This window comes from Balaenoptera physalus, assembly GCF_965194825.1.
Source record: "Balaenoptera physalus genome assembly, chromosome: 19".
NCBI lineage: Eukaryota > Metazoa > Chordata > Mammalia > Artiodactyla > Balaenopteridae > Balaenoptera > Balaenoptera physalus.
Genome location: NC_138900.1, coordinates 66,825,990 through 66,847,848, shown reverse-complemented (window position 1 = coordinate 66,847,848; position 21,859 = coordinate 66,825,990). Strand labels below are relative to the sequence as shown.

At 51.2% G+C, this 21,859-nt stretch overlaps 1 protein-coding gene across 3 annotated transcripts in view; it reads right to left on the bottom strand.

Moving 5' to 3' along the window:
• The window catches only part of ZNF469 (zinc finger protein 469), a 285,469-nt gene that overhangs the window by 184,016 nt on the left and 79,594 nt on the right, over positions 1-21,859 (bottom strand). The window lies entirely within an intron of this gene.

Here is a 21,859-nt window from a genome sequence, read left to right as displayed (position 1 = left end):
CTCAAGAAAAGAGAAAACAAATGACAAAGGAAATATTTATTTTCCTTATTTGAAAAGATAATGAAAGGAATCAACTGTCCAAACCCAACAAAATCAGAACCATGATAAACACAAAGAAAGTTGCATCTGGGCACATCATATTAAGAACTCTTAAAACCAAAGGCAAAATCTTGGCAATAGCCAGAGAAAAGACTCATCACCTTCAGAGGAGCAGCAATGAGACTGACAGCCAACTTCTCAGGAGAAATGATGGAAGTGCTGAGGCAATGCAGTGACATCTTTGAAAGACAGTATTGGGACTTCCCTGGTGGCACAGTGGTTAAGAATCCGCCTGCCAATGCAGGGGACATGGGTTCGAGCCCTGGTCCGGGAAGATCCCACATGCTGTGGAGCGACTAAGCCCATGTGCCACAACTACTGAGCCTGCGCTCTAGAGCCCGCGAGCCACAACTACTGAGCTCATGTGCCACAACTACTGAAGCCCGCATGCCTAGAGCCCGTGCTCTGCAACAAGAGAAGCCACCGCAATGAAGAGTAGCCCCCGCTCACTGCAACTAGAAAAGCCCGCGCATAGCAATGAAGACCCAACGCAGCCGAAAAATAAATAAATAAATAAATAAGAAAAACAGCATCCACCAACTTAGAACTCTGTGCCTACTTAAAATATCCTCCAGAAATGAAGTAAAATAAAGACATGTTCAGGCAAGCAAAAGAGAGTTCTTCACACAAAAGGAAAATGACCACAGAGAAAAACATGGAATTCCTGGAAGAAACAGAAAGCAACAGAAAGAGTAAATTTATGGATAAATATAAATGAATATCTCCCGAATATTGGCTGCACAAAGCAATGATTGGAGTGAATTGTAGGGTTTAAGGTAGATGTAGAATTAAAATGCATGACCACAAAAACACAAAAAGCAGTAGGGTTTAATGAGTTAAGTTATTCTAAGTTTCTAGCATTATCAAAGAGTGGGAAAGGTAATAATTTATATTCAACTGTAATAAATAAATGTGCCTGTTTTAATCTCTAGGATAACCATTGAAGGACTAGCAAAACTTAGTAGAGGGAAGTAGTGAAAAAATAAAATTTTTAATTGATACCCAAAAAAAAGGCAAACCATGAGAGAAGGGAGAATACAAAAGAGAACAGTCAAATAGGAAAAAGTATAGTGGATATAAATCCACATATTTCAGTAATTCATTAAATGCAAATAGACTACTCCAATGTAAGATTATTAGAGACTAGGTAAAGATATAAACACCCAAGTCCACCTATATGCTGATTACAATAGACACACCTTAATCATAAGGCAGGAAGTTTGAAAAATCAAAATATACAATAAGAAATCATTCAAACAGTAACTAAAATAAAGCTGGTATAGCTATACTAATATTACATAAATGAAGCTTTAAAGAAGGAAGCAGAGACAAAGAGGGACATTTCCTCATGATAAAATGGTTAATGCACCGGAAAAATATTAGAATCCTAAGTCTGTGTTTATTCATTAAAAAGTCAACAGAACTAAAAGGAGAGGTAGAAAAACTACAGTCATAGTTGGGGACATTAACACACCTCTTTCAGGACCCCAAGAGTGGTCCTGGGTCCTCTCATACAGAAATGCATATCGAAATGCCTAAAAAGGCCAAGCGAAAACCCAGGCTTCAGGGAGGGTGTCCTCTTTGTCTGAAATCCCTGCTGGGAGCCAAGTGCAGATGGGGCAACCACTGAGACAACTCCAGCATGCTCTTGTCGAGAGGTGACCAGGGAGTTCTTTCTAAGGGAACACAGCCTCGTTATGGAGTGGGTTACTTTTCAGTGGACACATGCCCCTTGTTTTTCATTCCTGTGCCCAAATTCTTGGCTCTTTTCTTTCAAAGGTAACCTCAGTACTTCCTCAAGGTTACTCATTTCAAGGTGTGAGCAGTTTCCTATAAAAAAGACGTTCTCCCCCAGGCACTGGGACTTTCTGGCAACGAAGATAATAGCAGCCCCTGAATCGAAATCTTTCCAAACATCCTCTAAAATTCACTCAGATCGAGAGCAAAACCACAGAAGTTCCACACCTTCAGCATATCTATATGACAAAGAGCACCAAAAAAAAATAAATTATCTGTAGATGGAAAAATAAACACTGGTTTCAAACAGGCCTATTTCGTGAGCTCCCACTGCAGAGAGCTGAGTGGGAGTAGAAAGAGTCTGGAAAAGCTGCATGGAACATACAAGTGAAGGCTGAGCTAAAAGCACTCCCAGAAAGAGAAAGTCCATCGTAAATGTGAAAACAGAAAAAGAGTCCTAATAAACCAGAGCCCTGACAACAGGAAGGACCCTTAGTAGTGCACATGGGATGTAAGGAGGCAACCTCAGAAGGCAATTCTTCTGGGGGCTAAGAAGAGGGGCTCCATGGACAGGGCACAGTGACACGAAAACTCAGGAGAGAAATTTGGGATCTCACACGACATGAACACCTGGGGGAGAACACAGCCCCTTCACCACACTCGCCCCAAAGGCTCTTGCTGTCTGAACAAGAGACAGTATTCTTTGACTCAGAATTGTGTAAACAACTCCAACTTGCCAACCCTGCCCATAAAATGCAGATATGTAAGAAGTCTTCAGCTATAAAATGAAGAATTTGACCCCTTCGAAGGGGTCAAAAAAACAGAAAAAGGAATAGTCTAGAAGCCCAGGCTTGTAGATATTCCATTCTCATCCTGCTCAGCTACTTTCAGAGCCATCATACAGAAATACAGATCTCTCTCTTCATGTGTGTGTCTGTGTATGTGCACACAGACACACACACACGCTGTGAGATGGAGGGGCTGAGATTTGGGGACAACGGTAGCAAAAGGAAAAAAAAACGGGACTTCCCTGGTGCTGCAGTGGTTAAGAATCCGCCTGACAATGCAGGGGATACAGGTTCGAGCCCTGGTCCAGGAAGATCCCATATGCCGTGGAGCAACTAAGCCTGTGTGCCACAACTACTGACCCCGCATGCCACAACGACTGAAGCCCACGCACCTAGAGCCCGTGCTCTGCACCTAGAGCCTGTGCTCTGCAACAAGAGAAGCCACCACAATGAGAAGCCCACGCACCGCAACGAAGAGTAGCCCCCACTTGCCGCAACTAGAGAAAGCCCGCACGCAGCAACAAAGACCCAACACAGCCAAAAATAAATAAATAAAATAAATAATAAAATTTATTTTAAAAAAGGAAAAAACACTATTATAACTTTAAAATAACACATGGGTCAAAAAAGAAATCTCGAGAAATTTTAAAATGTTTTGAACTAACTAAAAATGAAAACACAACCTAACAAAATTTATAGGATGCAGCAAAAGCAATGCTTGAAGGGAAGTTTACAGCATTGAATGCCTACATTAGTAACGAAGAAAGGCCTAAAATCAATAATCTATGTTTCCACCTTAGGAAATTAGGAAAAGAAGAGCAAATTAAATCCAAAGTAAGCAGAAGAAAAGAAATAATAAGAATTACAGCAAAAATCAATGAAATTGAAAACAGGAAATCGATAGAGAAAATCAACAAATCAAAAGCTGGTTCTTTGAAAAGATCAATAAAACTAACTAATAAGCCTCTAGTCAAGCTAACTAAGAAAAAAAGAGAGACCACAAATTATCAATATCAGAAATGAATCACTACAGATCCCATGGAAACTAAAAGCGTAATAAAGAAACACTATGTTGTTATGAAGCAGAAACTAACACACCATTGTAAAGCAATTATACCCCAATAAAGATGTTAAAGGAAAAAAGGAAACACTGTGAATAACTCTGTGCTGTAAATTCGATAACCTACATGATATGGACCAATTTCTTGAAAGACACAATCTGACAAAACTCACCCAAGAAGAAACAGACAATTTGAATAGGTCTATATTGTATTAAAGAAATTGAATCAGTAATTGATAACCTTCAAAAATAGAAAGCATCTGGACCTGGTGGTCCAGTGGTTAAGAATCTGCCTTCCAATGCAGGAGACGCAGGTTCGATCCCTAGTCAGGGAACTAAGATCCCACATGCCGTGGGGCAACTAAGCCTGTGCGCCATAACTACTGAGCCCGCGGGCTCTGGAGCCCGTGAACCACAACAAAGATCCCACGTGCCGCAACTAAGACCCAACGCAGCCAAATAAATAAATAAATAAATAAATAAATAAATAAATAAACAGAATTGGGTCTTAAGAATGCATTTAAAAAAAAATTAGGGACTTCCCTGGTGTCGCAGTGGTTAAGAATCTGCCTGCCAATTCAAGGGACATGGGTTCGAGCCCTGGTCTGGGAAGATCCCACATGCCGCAGAACAACTAAGCCCATGCGCCACTACTACTGGAGCCTGCGCTCTAGAGCCCACGAGCCATAACTACTGAGCCCGTGTGCCACAACTACTGAAGCCCGCGTGCCTAGGGCCCATGCTCTGCAACAAGAGAAGCCACCGCAATGAGAAGCCCCGCTCATCGCAACTAGAGAAAGCCCGTGCAGCAACAAAGACCCAACACAGCCAAAAATTTAAAAAGAAAATAAAAAATAGAAAGCATCTGGCCTAGACAGGTTCACTGGTGAATTCTACCAAACACATAAGGAAGAAATTACATCAATTCTCTACAATTTCTTTCAGAGGACAGAAACAGAGGGAATACTTTCTTATTCATTCTATGAGGCCAGCATTACCCTAATACCAAAACCAAACAGAGACATTGTAACACATGTATGTGGAACCTAGAAAAATGGTACAGATGAACCGGTTTGCAGGGCAGAATTTTAGACACAGATTTAGAGAACAAACGTATGGACACCAAGGGGGGAAAACCGCGGTGGGGTGGGGATGGTGGTGTGCTGAATTGGGCGATTGGGATTGACATGTATACACTAATGTGTATAAAATTGATGACTAATAAGAACCTGCAATATAAAAAAACAAACAAAAAAACTAATACTAAAAAAAAAAAATAATAATCTACAGCTAACATCAAGCTTAATGGTGAGAAACTTAAAGCTTTCCTGACTAAGGTCAGGAACAAGGCAAGGATGTCCTCTCTCACCACTCCTTTTCTACATCGTACTGGAAGTTCTAGTTAATGCACAAGAAAAGAAAATTAAAAATATACATATGGCGAGGGAAGAAATAAAACTGTTTGTTCACAGATGACATAATTGTCTATGTAGAAAATCCAAAAGAACTGACAAAAAAATAAACACTGCAGGGACCAATAAGCAATTATAGCAAGGTTGCAGAATACAAGGTTAATAGGCCAGAGTCAAGCACTTTCCTATATACCGCAACATGCAAGTGGGATTTGAAATTAAAAACACAATACCGTTTACATTAGCACCCCCAAAATGAAATACTTAGGTAAAAATCTACCAAAATATGTATAAGATCTGTATGAGAAAAACCACAAAACTCTGATGAACAAAATCAAAGAACTAAATAAATGGAGAGGTATTCCATGATCATGGATAGGAAGACTCAATATTGTCAAGATGTCAGTTATTCCCAGGTTAATGTACAGATTCAATGTAAGTCCAATTAAAATCCTAGGAAGTTATTTTGTAGATATTGAAAACTGACTGTAAAGTTCACATGGAGAAGCAAAAGACTCAGAATAACCAACTCAATATTGAAGGGGGACTTGAGGACATGGGAAAGGAGAAGGGTAAACTGGGACGAAGTGAGAGAGTGGCATGGACATATATACACTACCAAATGTAAAATAGATAGCTAGTGGGAAGCAGCCGCATAGCACAGGGAGATCAGCTCGGTGCTTTGTGACCACCTAGATGGGTGGGATAGGGAGGGTGGGAGGGAGACGCAAGAGGGAGGAGATATGGGGATATATGTATATGTATAGCTGATTCACTTTGTTTTAAAGCAGAACCTAACACACCATTGTAAAGCAATTATATTCCAATAAAGATGTTAAAAATAAACAAATAAATAAAAACATCTATAAAGACAAAAAAAAATATTGAAGGGGAAGAAGATGACCCTACCTAAATTCATGACTCACTCTAAAGCTACAGTAATCAAAGACAGTGTGGTACTGGCAAAAGAACAGACAAATAGATCAATGGAACAAAGTAAAAAGCCCCACATTAGACCCCCATAAATATAGGCAATTGGTCTTTGGTCAAGGAGCAAAGGCAACGCAATGAAGCAAAGGTAGTCTCTTCAACAAACAGTGCTGGAACAACTGGACATCCACATGCAAAAGAATAAACCTGGACACAGACCTTACACCCTTCACAAAAATTAACTCAAAATGGATCACAGACCTAAAAGTAAGATACAAAAATTAAGCCTTCTAGAAGATGACATAGGAGAAAACCTAGATGACCTTGATACAATGCCAAAGGCATGAGCTATGAAAGAAATAATAATAAGCTGGACCTCATTAAAATTAAGAACTTCTGCTCTGTGAAAGACACTGTCAAGAGAAGACGACAAGCTCAGATTGGGAGAAAATATCTGGAAAAGACGCATCTGATAAAGGACTGTTATCCACAATAGACAAAGAACTCTTAAAACTCAACAATAAGAAAACAACCTGGGGGCTTCCCTGGTGGTGCAGTGGTTGGGAATCCGCTTGGCAATGCAGGGGACATGGGTTCAAGCCCTGGTCTAGGAAGATCCCACATGCCGCGGAGCAACTAAGCCCGTGCGCCACAACTACTGAGCCTGCGCTCTAGAGCCCACAAGCCACAGCTACTGAGCCCTTCACAACTACCGAAGCCCACGCGCCTAGAGCCCGTGCTCCACAACAAGAGAATCCACGACAATGAGAAGCCCGTGCACCGCAACGAAGAGTGGCCCCCCGCTCGCCGCAACTAGAGAAAGCCTGCGTGCAGCAACGAAGACCCAACGCAGCCAAAAATAAATAAATAAATTTATTTAAAAAAAAAAAAGAAAACAACCTGTACTCAGCCATAAAAAAGAATGAAATAATGCCATTTGCAGCAACATGGATGGACCCAGAGATTGTCATACTAAGTAAGTCAGACAGAGAAAGAGAAATATCGTATGATATCACTCATATGTGGAATCTAAAAAAAAATGATACAAATGAACTTATTTACAAAACAGAAACAGAATCACTTCAAAAACAAACTTGTGATTACCCAAGGGGACAGCAAGGGTCGGGGCGGGGGGGAAGAGATAAATTAGGAGTTTGGAATTAACATATACACACTACTATATATAAAACAGATAACCAACAAGGACCTACTGTATAGCACAGGGAACTATATTCAGTATCTTGTAATAACCTATAATGGAAAAGAATCTGAAAAAGAATACATATACATATACATGTATAACTGAATCACCTTGCTGTACACCTGAAACATTGTAAATCAACTATACTTCAATAAAAAACAGAAATTAAAAACAAACTAAAACAATGCAATTAAAGAATGGGCCAAAGGAATTCCCTGGCGGTCCAGTGCTTAGGACTCCGAGCTCCCACTGCCAAGGGCCTGGGTTCAGTCTCTGGTTGGGGAACTAAAATCCCACAAGCCGCGTGACAAGCCAGAAGAAAAAAAAAATGGACCAAAGACCTGAACAGACCCCTCACCAAAGAAGACAGACAGACGGCAAACAAGTGTCTGCAAGGATGCTCCACTTCCTGTGTCATCAGGGAACAATGAGACAACAATGCGATACCACTACACACCTATTAGGATGGCCCAAATCCAGAAACTGATGACACCAAACGCTGGCGAGGGCGTGAGGAAACAGGAACTCTCATTCATTGCTGGTCAGAATGCAAAGTGGTGCAGCCACGTTGGAAGACGGTTGGGCAGTTTCTTACAAAACTAACCATCCTCTTATATGAGCTAGCACTTGGGCCCCTTGGTATTTACTCAAAGGGGTTGAAAACTTATGTCCACATACTAACCTGCACATGGGTGTTTACAGCAGCTTTATTCATAACTGCTGAAACTTGGAAGCAACCAAGATGCCCTTCAGTAGGTGAAGGGATGAATAAACTGTGAAATAAACATCCAGGCAGTGGAATATTATTCAGTGTTTAAAAGAAATGATCCGTTGAGCCATGAAAAGACACGGAGGAATCTTAAATGCATATGGCTAAGTGACAGAAGCCAATCTGAAAAGGCTACAGACTGCATGATTCCAAGTCTGTGACATTCTAGAAAAGGCAAAACTATGGAGACAGTGAAAAGATCAGTGGTGGCCAGGGGTTGGGGGGAGGGAGGCTTGGACAGGTGGAGCGCAGGATTTCTAGGGCAGTGAAACTACTCTGCAGGAGACTGTAAAGGTGCATACACGTCATTACACATTTGTCCAAACCCACAGAATGTTCAACACCAAGAGTGAGTCCTAATGTAGACTTTGGACTCGGGTGATGATGGTGTGTCAGTACAGGGTCATCCTTGGTAAATTCTCTGAATATGCTTTCTTATAGAGTTTTGTGGAACCCATGTTAATATTTTACATATGCAAAAAAAAAAAGGATGGAGTGGTGACTCTCAACAGATTCTAGATAGAAACAAAAGAACCAAACCGTGTTTCATATGAGTAATGTTCGGGCAGGGAAAACTCACCCACGTAATTTTTGAACAGCCTTCTGATTAAAGACAAAAAGAAATGTAAGCAACATTAAAGTCTGGTTAACAGGTTTGTTTTTCACAGTGGTGTGGGTCAGCAATTCTGAAACTATTTTCTGTGTATTCTAGGATTGAGCACAGAAGTAAATATGTGGAGGCCAATGGAAGCCAGGTTCCTTGCTGTCGGAGGAGGGAGTGGCGAGCGTGGAAAAGGGGGGCAGCAAGAGTGCACCGGTGGTTCAGGACGCAGGTGGAGATGTCGGCGGGAAACGCGTGATGTGTGTGCAAATACTACGGGGAAATTCGGATGCAGGCGTGTCTTGCCCCTTTCTCTTCTCCTCCCGCCTCCCTCTGTGCTTCCCTCCCTCTCTTCCTCCCTTCTCTCCTTGCCTCCGTGCAGCCACTGAGAAGCCTTAGAAGCAGAGGCACAGCGGCAGCAACCACGCCCAGCACCAGATCCTGGTGTCCAGATACACCACTCGCCACTGAAGGGAGGCTTCTTGGGAAAAACGCCAGCTCGAAGGGCTGCGACAGAGGATGCCCAAGATGAGCTGGGAATGTCTTTTCTTTTGCCAGAAAATAAGGGGGTGTTTCAAGAATGATGGGAACATGTCAAAGGGACAGAGTCCCACCGGCCAAATCTGCGACAATTTGGGCGTCAAACTGTATCAATAATGGATTATAACCCACAAATACATAAAAACCCATGAATCCATCCTGATACAAGTAAACAGATGAAAACATAAGTGGGAGCAAAGAAGATCTCCTCCGCATGGTAGAAACCCCACTAGTGCACGTCAAAGAAATGACAGAATTGGAAAATCACAGTTTACGAAGTTCAGGACATTTGTCCGTTCGCAAAGCATCTCACCGAGTAGTTTTCCATCACTACGGACAGGCAGGCTAAAGACTGGCTCCCAAAGACACATCGGGCCCTGACGCCCTCACCTGGGAGTGCATCCTACAGAGGAAGGGTCTTTGCAGATGTGAGTGAGTGATCTAGAGGTAAGGAGAATTCCCTGGGCCCTGACTACAGTCGTTTGTATCATTTTAAGAAGGAGGCACAGCCTGGGGTGATGCGGACGTGAGCCCAGGAACACCTGGACCCCCAGGAGCTGGAAGGGGCAGGAGGGCCTGCCCTGGATTTCTGACTCTGGCCTCCAGGACTTGGAGGGAGTAGATTTCTATTCTTTTGAGACTCCTTGTCTGTGGCGCTTTGTTACAGCAGCTGCAGAAACCTCATACGACTGCCGCCTCCCAGTGGAGAAACCTGGGGGCCCTGTTCAGCAGGTGGTCAGTTACCATCACAGCAAGGGGCCCCCGGGCACCCGGTGCCTCAGGTCGGGGGTCGGGACACACCGAGGGGCGCCGCCTGCCTCACTTGATGCCATTCCCGCCGTAGACGCCCAGCGGAATCTCAGCTCCAGAGGCACCAGGCATGCCAGCGAGGGGCATCCTACCTGCCAGCCCCCTGCAGAGCCCCCGCGTCCCTGTGTGGAGACAAGGACAGGCTGAGACTGAAGGACGACAAAGAGCCGGGCAACACGTGCAACACTGGCTCTGGGTCGGTTCCCAGACCAGGAATAACTTTTTCTTTTTTCTTTTTTGCTATAAAGGGCCTTATTGGGACAGTAGGCAGGATGTGAACAAGGTCTGTAGATTAGATGCCAATTTTTCAATCTCAAAAGTTGAGCCGTGGTCATGGAAGGGGCTGTCCTTGTGCTGAGGAAACATGCCTGAAGTATCTGGGGGTGAAAATGAACGAAAACTTCCAGGGGAGGCACCCAGACCTGCGTCCTGTCCTGCTTCCCCTGGGTGGCACATCTGCCCAGGACGCACGCCTGCACCCCTTCCTGGGGCAGCAGGGTCCTTACAGATGCCTGCACCCAGGGCCAGGCAGTGGCCTCACCCCGCCCCCCACGTGTGGGCTGTGGGGACTGGCGCCCCTCGGCCACCCCGGTGCCCCCCTACCCCCCCAGGACCCTCCACGGCCCCAGCCCCATTCCTCCTTGGAACATTCTTGAAGCTTGGCTCTGCTGCGGACCTTCCTTGGTTTTCAGGCCTGCTTTCCAGATCTGTGTTAACCCGTCATTCATCTGGCCTGTGCGCCCCGAGAGACACCACTCTCCCCTCCACGACGGCTCGGGAGCCCCAGCTTCCTTCTCATAGAGGAGGAGGGGCGGTGCATCCCTGAGGCCCCGCCCCGGCCACGGCAGGCACTGTGATGGGAGACCCCATCCCCGTCCCGTCGCCTGTTACGTGCGGGGCCGGCTCCGGCCGTTCTCCCTCCTTGTGCAAACTTTTCTGGGGAATCCCAGCACGACCCCAAGGCGCCTGACCCCACCTTCAGGATTGCCACACGGGGGCTCAGCGCGTTACACTGATGTGAAGGGAAAGGCCGGGACGCGGGTGGTGGATTGTTACTGGCTGCTGACCAGGGGATTAGAATCCCGAGAAACGGCTCTTGCGCAACAGCCCAAACGGGGGACTCTGCTTGGCAACAGACGTCCAGGCACAGAGATGCCCCAGGAAACCTTCTCCGGCTCCCCCCGCCCGGGGGGCCCCTCAGATCTCCCGGAGGACACGGGGAAGTAATCAGGGGACAGGAGACACTGACTTTGTTTCGGGAACACTTTCCACTGCAGTTTGAGGTTATGTATTAGGATATGATCTTCCTCGTTCACCATTTATTTTCTTAAAGTAACGAGCTCCCTCAGATTCTCGCGGCCAAGAGCTTCGAGGACGTCAGGGGTGAAATCGGGGTGCTGGGGAGGTTGCAGGCTTTGGGCGAGGCTGCCTGCCCTGTCCCCCAGCAGGACAGGGCAAGACTCTGTGGCCTCAGCAACCCCTCCGAATGTGCTCCCCACTTTCCACATCAGAAACCAAGAGCTGGCCCCGCTCCGGTTCCTGCTGGACGCCTGCAGCCCACCGCCCGCCAGCTTCCTGGACGCCGGGAGGCTGGGGCCAGCACCCCAAGTGGAACTCCTTCGCTTCATAGCAACTGCTCCGCTGCCCATGTCGGGCTGCTCCAGGTCTGTGGGGTGACGGTGGGAAGCTGCAGACTTCTGAAAAGCACATGGCGGGCCCCACCCCACGGCCACCAGCTTCCAATAGCCAAGTCCAATCGAGCGGGGACCGTAGCAGAGATGTCTAACCGCCCCGCTCTGTCTGCATCTTGTGCCTGGTTCCCTCCTACAAAGGTGATCCTGAGCTCTGGCCAACGAAGCCTCTTGTCTGTTGGAGAAAATCCTTCAGAAGCTTGAAGCGGAACCTCTCTTCCCTCTTGTCCGCCCGCCTCCCTCTGGACAGTTTTCTGCGCTGAAGGGCAGGAGGGCCTGATGTGAGCGGCTGAAGAGAAGCAGAGGGGCCGCACGCAGGCCCACAAAATTCTGCTTTGCTCTGGTTCCCAGGAACCTCAGGGCCAAAGCTCTGGTCGCCTCTAGCCACTCTGAGGGGCTAGGACGTACTTCTTAAAAAATTCTTCTTACTTAAAACTTCATACTTGTTACGGGTTGAATTATGTCCTCCCCCCCCCAAATACATGCCCAAGTCCTAACCCCCAGCACCTGTGAACGTGACCTTGTTTGGAAACAGGGTCTTTGCGGACGTGATGAAGTCAAGACGAGGTCGTCAGGTGGGCTGTAAACCAATGACTGGTGTCCTCATTAGAAGAGGGAGACTTGGACGTGCAGACACAGAGAAGGAGGCCACGGGAGGCCAGGGGCAGAGACGGGAGGGAGGCGGCCACAGGCCAAGGACGCTGGAGCCCCCAGGAGCTAGAAGAGGCAGGAGGGACCCTCCACTGAGCCTCCTGAGGACACTGGCCCGCTGACACCTTGACTTTGGACTTCCGGCTCCAGGACTGTGAGAGGATAGACTTCTGTTGTTTGAAGCCCCTGGTGCATGGTCATTTGCTACGGTGGCCCCAGGACACTAGCACGAGGACCTGCTCGGTTGAGCTCCCACGAGGACTGAAGACACAGTGTGGGTGAGACCCGGGCACACCCAGTGCCCCCGAGCCGCAGGCTGATGGCAGAGGCTCCAGGGCATGGACGGAGATGGGTAGCCCCCAGCTGAGGCTCTCGGGCACCCGGGCCAGGTCGCAGCCCCTGTGGAGGCACCCTGCCTCCCCTCCGCCTCCCTCTCGGCTCCGACTCCCTGGTGGCTGATCTGAACCTTCCTCTTGTTTCCAAAGTATCCCTCAGGCTGCCCTTGTCACAGGGCACTTTACCCAGCTGTGTGAGGCTGCAGCACTGCTCAGCGAGCCCCCGTACACTGCAGGACACGTGCCGCACGCCGAGGGCCACACGGGCAGAGACCCCTCCTGGGGCCGTCATCGCACACCCCGTCCCCGTCACCTCCGCGCCCCAGGTGCTGGCCCAGGGAGACTCCCTCGGGGACAGTGTGGGGCCTGAGGACATCTAAGCGGGCAAGAGGATGAGAAATGACACACGCCCCTCGGGGCTGCCCTGGAAGTGCAAGCTCGGCTGTGTTCCCCCAAGTTCCTCCCCAGAACCGTAAACCCGTTCTGTGCCTCAGGTTCTAAGAGGAGATGAACCTGGATCCTTCAGGGCCAGAGCAAATGTGTCCTGCTGGGTGGCTCCATCGGGGACGAGGGCACCGGGTGAAGGACGAGACGTCACCTGAGGCAGGTACACAGGGCACCTGGCCCCAGCTTGCCCGGTACAGCTGACCCGACCTCGGGAACCTCGGGGACGCGGAGCAGGGCTCACCGGGGCCTCCATGCCTACACGTGGCCGGACGGCCGGAGCCCAGCCCCCAGGCTGGGGCTGCAGGCACCTCCTGAGGGGCAGCGAAGCTCGGTCCCTTCTACGTGGCCTCGCCATGAGGGCTTATGGGACGTGGTGCCACCCTCACCTCACACGGAATGATACAGCAGCCAATGCACACTGTGGGTCACTGGGTCCCGGGCCCCTGCGCCCTGCTAGGAGCTCCCTGAGGCTGCCCTTCCCTGGGTTAGGTGCCGCCCTCTGGGGACTCTGAGATGCAAATCTCCCTAGAGGGGCCACTAGGGGAGTTTGGGGAGAAGGGAGGGGGTGGGGGAGATACCGGAGAAGGCAGGGAGGGGAGAGCCCAGCGGGCAGGTAGGGTGAGGCCAGCAGGGTCTGTCGGCCAAGAGCACGGAGGGAGCAGCCTGGGGCTCAGCAGAGCCCCGCCCACCAGCCGCCACGGCACTTCTGGGAAATTCTTAGCCTTTCCAAGCCTCAGGTCCCTGACTGGTAAAACATGGGGCCAAGGCAAGTGACCGGGGGAGCCACGCCCGCCGTGCCCGCCAGGCGTCGCGCTGCTCGGGGCCTCTGGGGTCCCTCCAAGACAGGCGCTGTTGTCACCCCGCTGTCCACTCCAGGGGTTGCAAACTGCGGCCCACGGCCGAGTCTGACCTGTGAACTGAGACCGGTCTTCAACCCTGCATTTTTAAAGGAAGAAGCTGCAAAGCAAGAGTAAGTGACAAAAACGTATTTACCCTTTGGCCCTTTGACAGAAAAGAGCTGCTGCCTGGTCCAGATGGGTGAGCTGGGGCGCAGAGCAGGCTGGTGGCTCTCAGGGCCAGGGCGAAGCGCGCGGCCCGGCGGGGACCACGACAGCGCTGGCGCCTGGGGGCGTCTGTGGACACAGCAGGGACACAGAACTGCCCAGGCCCCTGCCCAGTGACAGTGTGCTCGGATGGACGGGCCACCTCATCGCACACACAAGGGACTCACTCTGTCCCCAAGGCCAGGGCCACCGCTCCCCCTCCTGCATCCGGAGCAGCTGCTGAGAATGGCATCGGGGCTGGGCCTGAGCGTGGGCGGAGGGCGTCTCTGGGAGAACCTGAGGAGCCGACGGCTATTCACGCCCAGAGACTAGGCATCAAGCCTCTCAGAAAACTGGAAACACGTCTTGCTTGTTAGGATTTTTCTCCAAAGTCACATCCCACGCCATGGCTTTAACAGTGAGACCAGGCAGAGTAAACCGGCTGCCCTTACCTGGCTGTGCCGTGACATCCAGCCCACGGCCATGCAGACGACAAGCAGAGGCACGGCCGGCCGTTCAAAAATACGTCCTTGTATCGTAGACCATTGGTCCGGCGACGGGAGAGGGTCGGTCTTCCTGCGTAGCTCGGCTGCGGGAGCGGGGGGCCGAGGCGTGCAGAGGATGCGCTCTTCCTGGGGGGCCTTCGGTTCCGGTGACAGAGGGCAGGAAGCCACCCTCTGAACGAGGGAGCGACGGTTTCTCGGTCTCCCAGGCTCCAGGGAAGGCTTCTGTCCGAGCCCCAGAGGCAGCGCCTGGACACAGAGTTGCCCCTCTTCCCAGGGCACCCTGGAGAACCCGGCACGTCGCTGCTGAGCCTGCCTCCCGATTCCATCTTCTCCAGGAAAGCCTGCCGGGGTTTGGCGGTGCCAGCGCTGCGTGCCTGCCCCATCGCCGGCCCCTCACTTCGTGCACGTGTCCCTTTCATCCACCTGCCGTCCACGTTGCCGGGCAGCAACACCTCCCCTTGCTTGCTGACAGTCCCACTGCGGCGGATGGGACCCGGAGGGGCTGGCCGAAGAGCGTGGCACGAACGGCCCGGTGACGGATGCTTGCCCGGCATTGGCTGGATTTTTCCTCTGAAAACACCTGTTTTATAATGAAAAGGTCTCATCTTTTCTGGACGCTCCATCGTCCACTGTCACATGGGCTTTTCGTTGCGGGGCTGTCGGATGCGGGAACCCAGGGGAGGCCACTGGGGACAAGCTCACAGGTGCAGAGCTGCCCAGGCAGGCCGAGCTGGTGCCCTGCAAGGCTCCCAGACCAAGGAGCCTGGGGCCCCAGGGCCGCCGTGCTGTGGCCATGAACCCACAAGCGTGTGTGCCCAGGACCCGTCTATGTGCCTGGCAGGTGCACAGCCACTGACAGGCAGCCCTTAGAACGTCATGTGCGGCCACTGCCGAGAAGCCGGCCAGGGTTCCTCGTGCAGCCTGGACCGTCCCTGCGAAGCCAGAGTGGGAAGCCCAGGAGGAGGCATTTTGGGGGGAGAGGGAGGGCCAGGCCTGGGCCATCAGGCCACAGCACAGAGCCTGGTGCGCCCCATAGGCACCAAGGGGAGCCCCTGTGGAACCTGGGCTGACACCGGTCACCGAGGAGACAGCAGCGTTCCTGTAAGTAGAACGAGCGCGATATATAAAGAGAGGGTCTCTCTCCCCAGCTGGTGCTGGCTCACCCCGCATTGACATGTACAGAATCTGAGCCACGCGGGCTTCTCACCATCACCTCTGTGCTTCATGGCACCCCTGAGAAGCCAGCACAGCGACCACCCCTACTCTTAGGAGACTGAGACTTGGCGAGGTTTGGGGACTGGACCCAGCCCACAGAACCACCCGTTAACGAAGCCGGAATTCAAAGCCGGGTTTCACAGTCCGGAGGCCTGGGCAACTAGCACCCCATTCTGCTCATCACCCATCCATCAAACACCTGTCAGCCCCACCCTCAAAATATACACGGGTTCTGGCCGCTTCTTACCTCCTCCCATGCTGCCACCTGCGCCCAAGCCACTGTGGACCTGCACTGTCCACTACAGCCACCTGGAACCACAGGTGCTATTTAAGTGGAAAGTCATTAGAATTAAATACATTTTAAATTCACTTCCTCGACTGCACGAGACATACTCCAAGTGATCGAAAGCCACATGTGAGTGATGGCGATTGCATTCGTGCAGATGTAGAACATTTCCACTGCAGCAGTAAGTTCTACTGGACGGTGCTGGTCTGGACACTGCCGTCGCCCCAACTGGTCTCGCTGCTTCCACGCTTGAGCCCCAGCCCAGCCTCCCGTCCACCAGCAGCCAGAGCAAGCCTCTAGACACAGGAGGTAGAGACCCACGTGGGTCAGCACCTCCTCGGGTTTCTGCGCTAGTGTCAGCTGCCAGAGGCTTCCCTGCCTTCTCCACCTGAAACAGCATCTTACCCAGTCTTTACCCTTTAAACCACACAATCTGGAACACACCCACATGTTGTCTGTTCACCCGCTGCCATGTGAGTACATGACGGCCACTTATGTCTGCTCTGTCCCCAGAACTGGGGACATAGCAGGTGCTCATTAAATATTTTTTGGATGAATGAAGACATTCGCTTTATCTAGCTTTAATGGGCATGGTGGTTTTAAAATATGCTGTGAAATGCGTGGACACTCCTCCCTTTGAAAGGTGGAGCCTAATTCCCTTCCCTTCAGTGTGGGCTGGGCTTAGAGATTCACCTCTAATGAATAGAGGTTGCGGACATGACAGTGTGTGACTTACGAGGTCAACAGGCACCACCTCGCTCCCGTGATTCATGGCTCTGGGGGGCGGGGGGAGGGCATCAGCTGCCAGGTTGTGAGGAAGCTCAAGCAGCCCCATGGGGACGTCCACACGGCAGGTGACCCCAACAGCAGCCAGCGTGAGTTCTCCAGGCGTGAGCTTGGAGGTGGACCCTCCAGGCCCCGCAGGCCTTCAGGTGACCACAGCACAAGCCCATCTTGACGGAGAGGCTGTGAGGCCAGAGCCACCCTGCCAAGCTGCTATCAGAGTCCTGGACGGAAACTGTGAGATGGAGCACAGCTGCTGCATCTCAGGGTCATTTGTTACACAGCAGTGATAACTACCACAATGGGAACGGGCTTCGTCTGAAACGCAAAGCTGGTCACGTCACCCCAAGACTTTGGCCCACATGTCCTCGGGAAAGGCACCCGCTTTGTCTGTGCCTTGAGTCCCATGTGACACGTGGTGCCTGAGCACCGGCTGTGCAGCCAGCACTGAGAATGGAAAGAGGAGCATCTAGATGGCGGGTGGTCCGTGGGAAGAGGCATCCCTGCCAGCTTCTGTCCCACCGGCCCCAGAGCCTGCTCCCCGTCTCTCTGTACAGGGGGCAGGACCCCTGAGGCCACAGCTGGTCTAGGCCGCTGTCTCCCCACTCCCCGCAGCACAGTTCACACAAAGGCCTCGAGAGAGGGCACAGCCAGCCTCCTAGATGGGATGCCCGGTAGCGCCGTCCAAGGCCAGTAAATCACGCCCTGATTTACTGGGGCAGCAGCCACGAGGCTCCGAGGACCGTCAAAGGCAGAAACCCATGGACAAATTATGAACAAGATGTTTCTCCTCTAGAGACCCTTGGGGACCATGGCCCAGGGGAGAAGTAACTGGCTGTTCAAGGGCGAGGTGTCCCCTCCACGACGTCCTGCTGGAGGCGCAGGCGGGGCTGATCCTCACCAGGCCGCGCGGCCCCTGGGGAAGAGCTCTGTGTGGGGCAGGGCCTCGCCTTCCTGCTGTGTGGCCTTGGGCACCTGGCTGCCCTCTCTGAGTCTCACTTTCCCGTCTAGGACGAACGGTGACACCAGGGTGCGAAGGGCCATTGTGAGGACCCAGGCAGAGAGTGAGCGTGAGACGGGCCTCGGGGTCCATGGCGCGTGACCACTACATGGCCCCCCCAACTCCCTGTGGCCTCTGTGCAGCCAGTTCTCAGTGGACCCGCCAACCCCGCCTCCTCCTGTTTAAGCCCCGTGGGCGGAGCCCAGGCTTCCCCAGTCACGGCGCGGGCAGACCCAAGGAGAGCTGAATTGCGCCGGCCCTTCCCTCTGAGAGTCACAAAACCATCCCACTCAGAGCCAGCCCCTTACCTGGTCCAGGCAGCAGACCCGACCCCGGACCGGCCCCTCTGAGCTGGCGGCCGACGAGCTTGGGTGCCGTCCAGATGAACCCAGGCTGGGATTCAGGGCACTCGTCTGCGAAGCACAGCTTCACACACTCAGTGCCCCTCGGCACGGGCCACAGCCCTCTCTGGGCCTCAGTTTCCCCCCAGACTGAAAGGGTAGGGCTGGCCTCAGAGGTGCCAGCGTTCCAGGTGCAGCCGGGCAGGTGGGGCAGAGTCAGAGCCCAAACCTCAAGTGAGAATAGACTATTGCTGATTTGACCCGAGGCCTCGAGAGAGGCTGTGGATGGCGCCGCGGCCTCCTCTGGGCAGGATGGTTCCAGATGCCCAAATCAATCATTGTGGGACCGGCTATCTGCCCGTCAAATCATCCTCTTTGGAGTTCCATCTCATCTTCCCAAGCCCACAGAGGATGTCCTCGACCAGTTTACTCAGAATATAAATCACTCTGGAAGAGATTTCTGTTTAGATAGCTCAGGGCATGAAAACCAATAAGAGAGCCATCAGGCCCTTTCTTGATGTCCACAGCTCTGCTCTCGTTGGAGCCTCTGTGGTACCCCAAAGTCCCAGAGCAATTGTCCGTTTCTACCCTTTCTCTACACGAAATTACACACGCCTCACCCATTCGGCGAGGACGGTTACTACCTGTGTGTCAGGCCCGGACGATGTGCCGGGGCACCCGCCCAAGCAGGCCTGACTTCCAGAAGCGAACCGCACCCATTCCGGGGCCAGGGTGGGCAGCAGCCACAGCCTCACGCCCGCTCCCGGCCAGCCTCTCGCTTCCCCAGAAAACCCTCACGTCCACAGCCTCGTACCAAACCATCAGTGTGAACTAAACTGCGGATTTTCAAATCACCACTTACCACGGCCCCCAGACAGCCCTGGTCCACCCCTCCTGGCTTCCTCTAGCTGTCTCAAGGCTGGGAAATTTGTTTGTGCACACTGCAGAAATTCACACTCATCTGAGAGCATGTCCGCGCACACCTTATTTATTGCCGAGATCTGTGTGTGATTACAACGCAGCCCAGCTGTGTTCTGAGAATAGACGGTTTGCAACAAGACTGCCACCACGCCGCGAAGCCTGGGCCCCCTTGCCAAACTGGCCCCTGACTGGGGCTCAGAGAGAATTACTTCCTGGGGGAGCAGCGGGGTCTCCCGAAGAAGCCTTCCGTGAGTGTCCACGATCGCCTGGCTCCCTCGAACTCCTGAAACCCGACGCTCCCTCGTCCCTTTCCAGGACAGAACAACAGGACGTTTCCCTTCGGCCGCACTGTCCTGGCACCAGAAAGGTGGATTTATGCAAGTCTACTGAAACGTTGACAAACCCCTGGACTGGAAAATAAAGAAGGGCTTAAATCTGCCCCAGAGCGAATCACAGTGGGCGGGGAAGGAGGAAAGGACACAGCGTGAAATTGCAGACCTGAAATTGGGACCCTGAAGTGGTTAAGAGTGAGCTCTGGCGCTGGCCAGCTCAGTGCCATCTGCTGGCCACGTGACCTGGGCAAGGGTCTTCATCTCCAGGTCCCTGATTTCTCATCTAGAAGAGGAAGATAATCAATAACTCCAAGCTGGCTGATTTGTGAAGGGAAATAACCAGGTAATCAAGGTCAAGAGCTCGAGAGAGTGGCTGGACCAAAGCCCATGCTCCACAGGTATTGACCCTCATCATCACCACCACCATCATTACCATCACCAATATCATCAACATTGTCAGCACTACCATCACCACCATCACCATCACCATTATCATCAATGTCACCATCAGCAACACCATCATCACCATCATCACCACCACCATCAGCAGCACCATCATCACGTCAACAATACCATCAAGATTGTCAGCACTATCATCACCACCATCACCATCACCATCATCATCAACATCACCACCATCACCATCACCATCATCATCAACATCACCACCATCACCACCATCAATAGCATCAACATTGTCAGTGTAACATCACCACCATCACCACCATCAATATCATCAACATTTTCAGCATATCATCATCACCATCACCACCATCAATACCATCAAGATTGTCAGCACTATCATCACCACCATCACCATCACCATCATCATCAACATCACCACCATCACCACCAATAGCATCAACATTGTCAGCGTAACATCACCACCATCACCACCACCATCGCTGCCGCCACCATCAGCAACACCATCATCACCACCATCACCATCACCATCATCATCATCAATATCATCATTATCAGCATATCATCACCACCATCAATACCATCAACATTGTCAGCGTCTCACCACCACCATCACCATCACCACCATCAATACCATCAACACTGTCAGCGTATCACCACCACCATCACCATCACCACCATCAATACCATCAACATTGTCAGCGTATCATCACCACCATCACCATCAATACCATCAACATTGTCAGCGTATCATCACCACCATCACCACCACCATCACCATCACCACCGCCACCATCAGCAACACCATCGTCACCACCATCACCATCACCATCACCATCATCACCACCACCATCACCACCATCAATATCATCAACATTGTCAGCGTATCATCACCACCATCACCACCATCAATACCATCAACATTGTCAGCGTATCATCACCACCATCACCACCACCATCACCATCACTGCCGCCACCATCAGCAACACCATCATCACCACCACCACCATCAGCACTATGACCACCATCACCATCATCATCATTATCACCAATATCATCACTGTCACCATCATCATGACCACACCAAACTACCTTCCAAGGCCCCACCTCCAAATACCACCCCGCTGGTGGCTAGGGCTTCAGTGAATGAATCTGGGGGGGATGCAAACATTCAGTCCTCTCTCCTTGAGAGAGGCAAAACTGACCAGTAACTCACCACCAAACACAATCACTACTTCCTATCTGCCTATATTCCATGAGAGCAGGAATTGTTATTCCTTTTAAAATTCTCAGCTGGGCCTATTACCGTGTCTTGGTGTTTGGGGACTGACGAATGAATGAATGAATGAGGCTTATCACTTGGCTCCCAGGAGAGATGCTGGAAGAATTCTGACTTTTGCCCCAATACATACCTCTTCTTTTTCCTCTCCCTCAAAGCTTCCTCCCCTACTCTTGTTTATTCAGCTCCCTTGGCCCTTTCTCTCTTCTGTGACCGAATGAAGAAAAATAAATATATTTTAAAAGAGTTCAAAGTACCTGCAGATGCATCTTGTCAACTAATCTTCCCGAAACCCTCGGGGTGGTGACGTCATTACCCCGTTTGCCAGAAGTGAGACAAGGCCACACTGTTGAGGCAGCTTGTGATCTCAAATCCAGATTTTCAGACCCCAAATCCAGTACCCACCCAACTGCAGGATGCAGTCTGGTCTGTTCATGGCCTGGGAACCCCTGGCCCCAGCTGGAACCTGGGCCGCCTTTGTGCCTTCCGGAAAGAAGCCGGCCTGGTGCCTGCAGATGCCGGACGACGCTACAGCAACAACTAAGGACACGTGGGACGAGCTGGGGCCTCGGGGCCTCTGGGGAGATGCTGGCCAACCCTAGGACCGCCCACCTCCGTGCCTGGCACCTGAGATGTCAGGTGTCCTGAGGGTCGAGCAG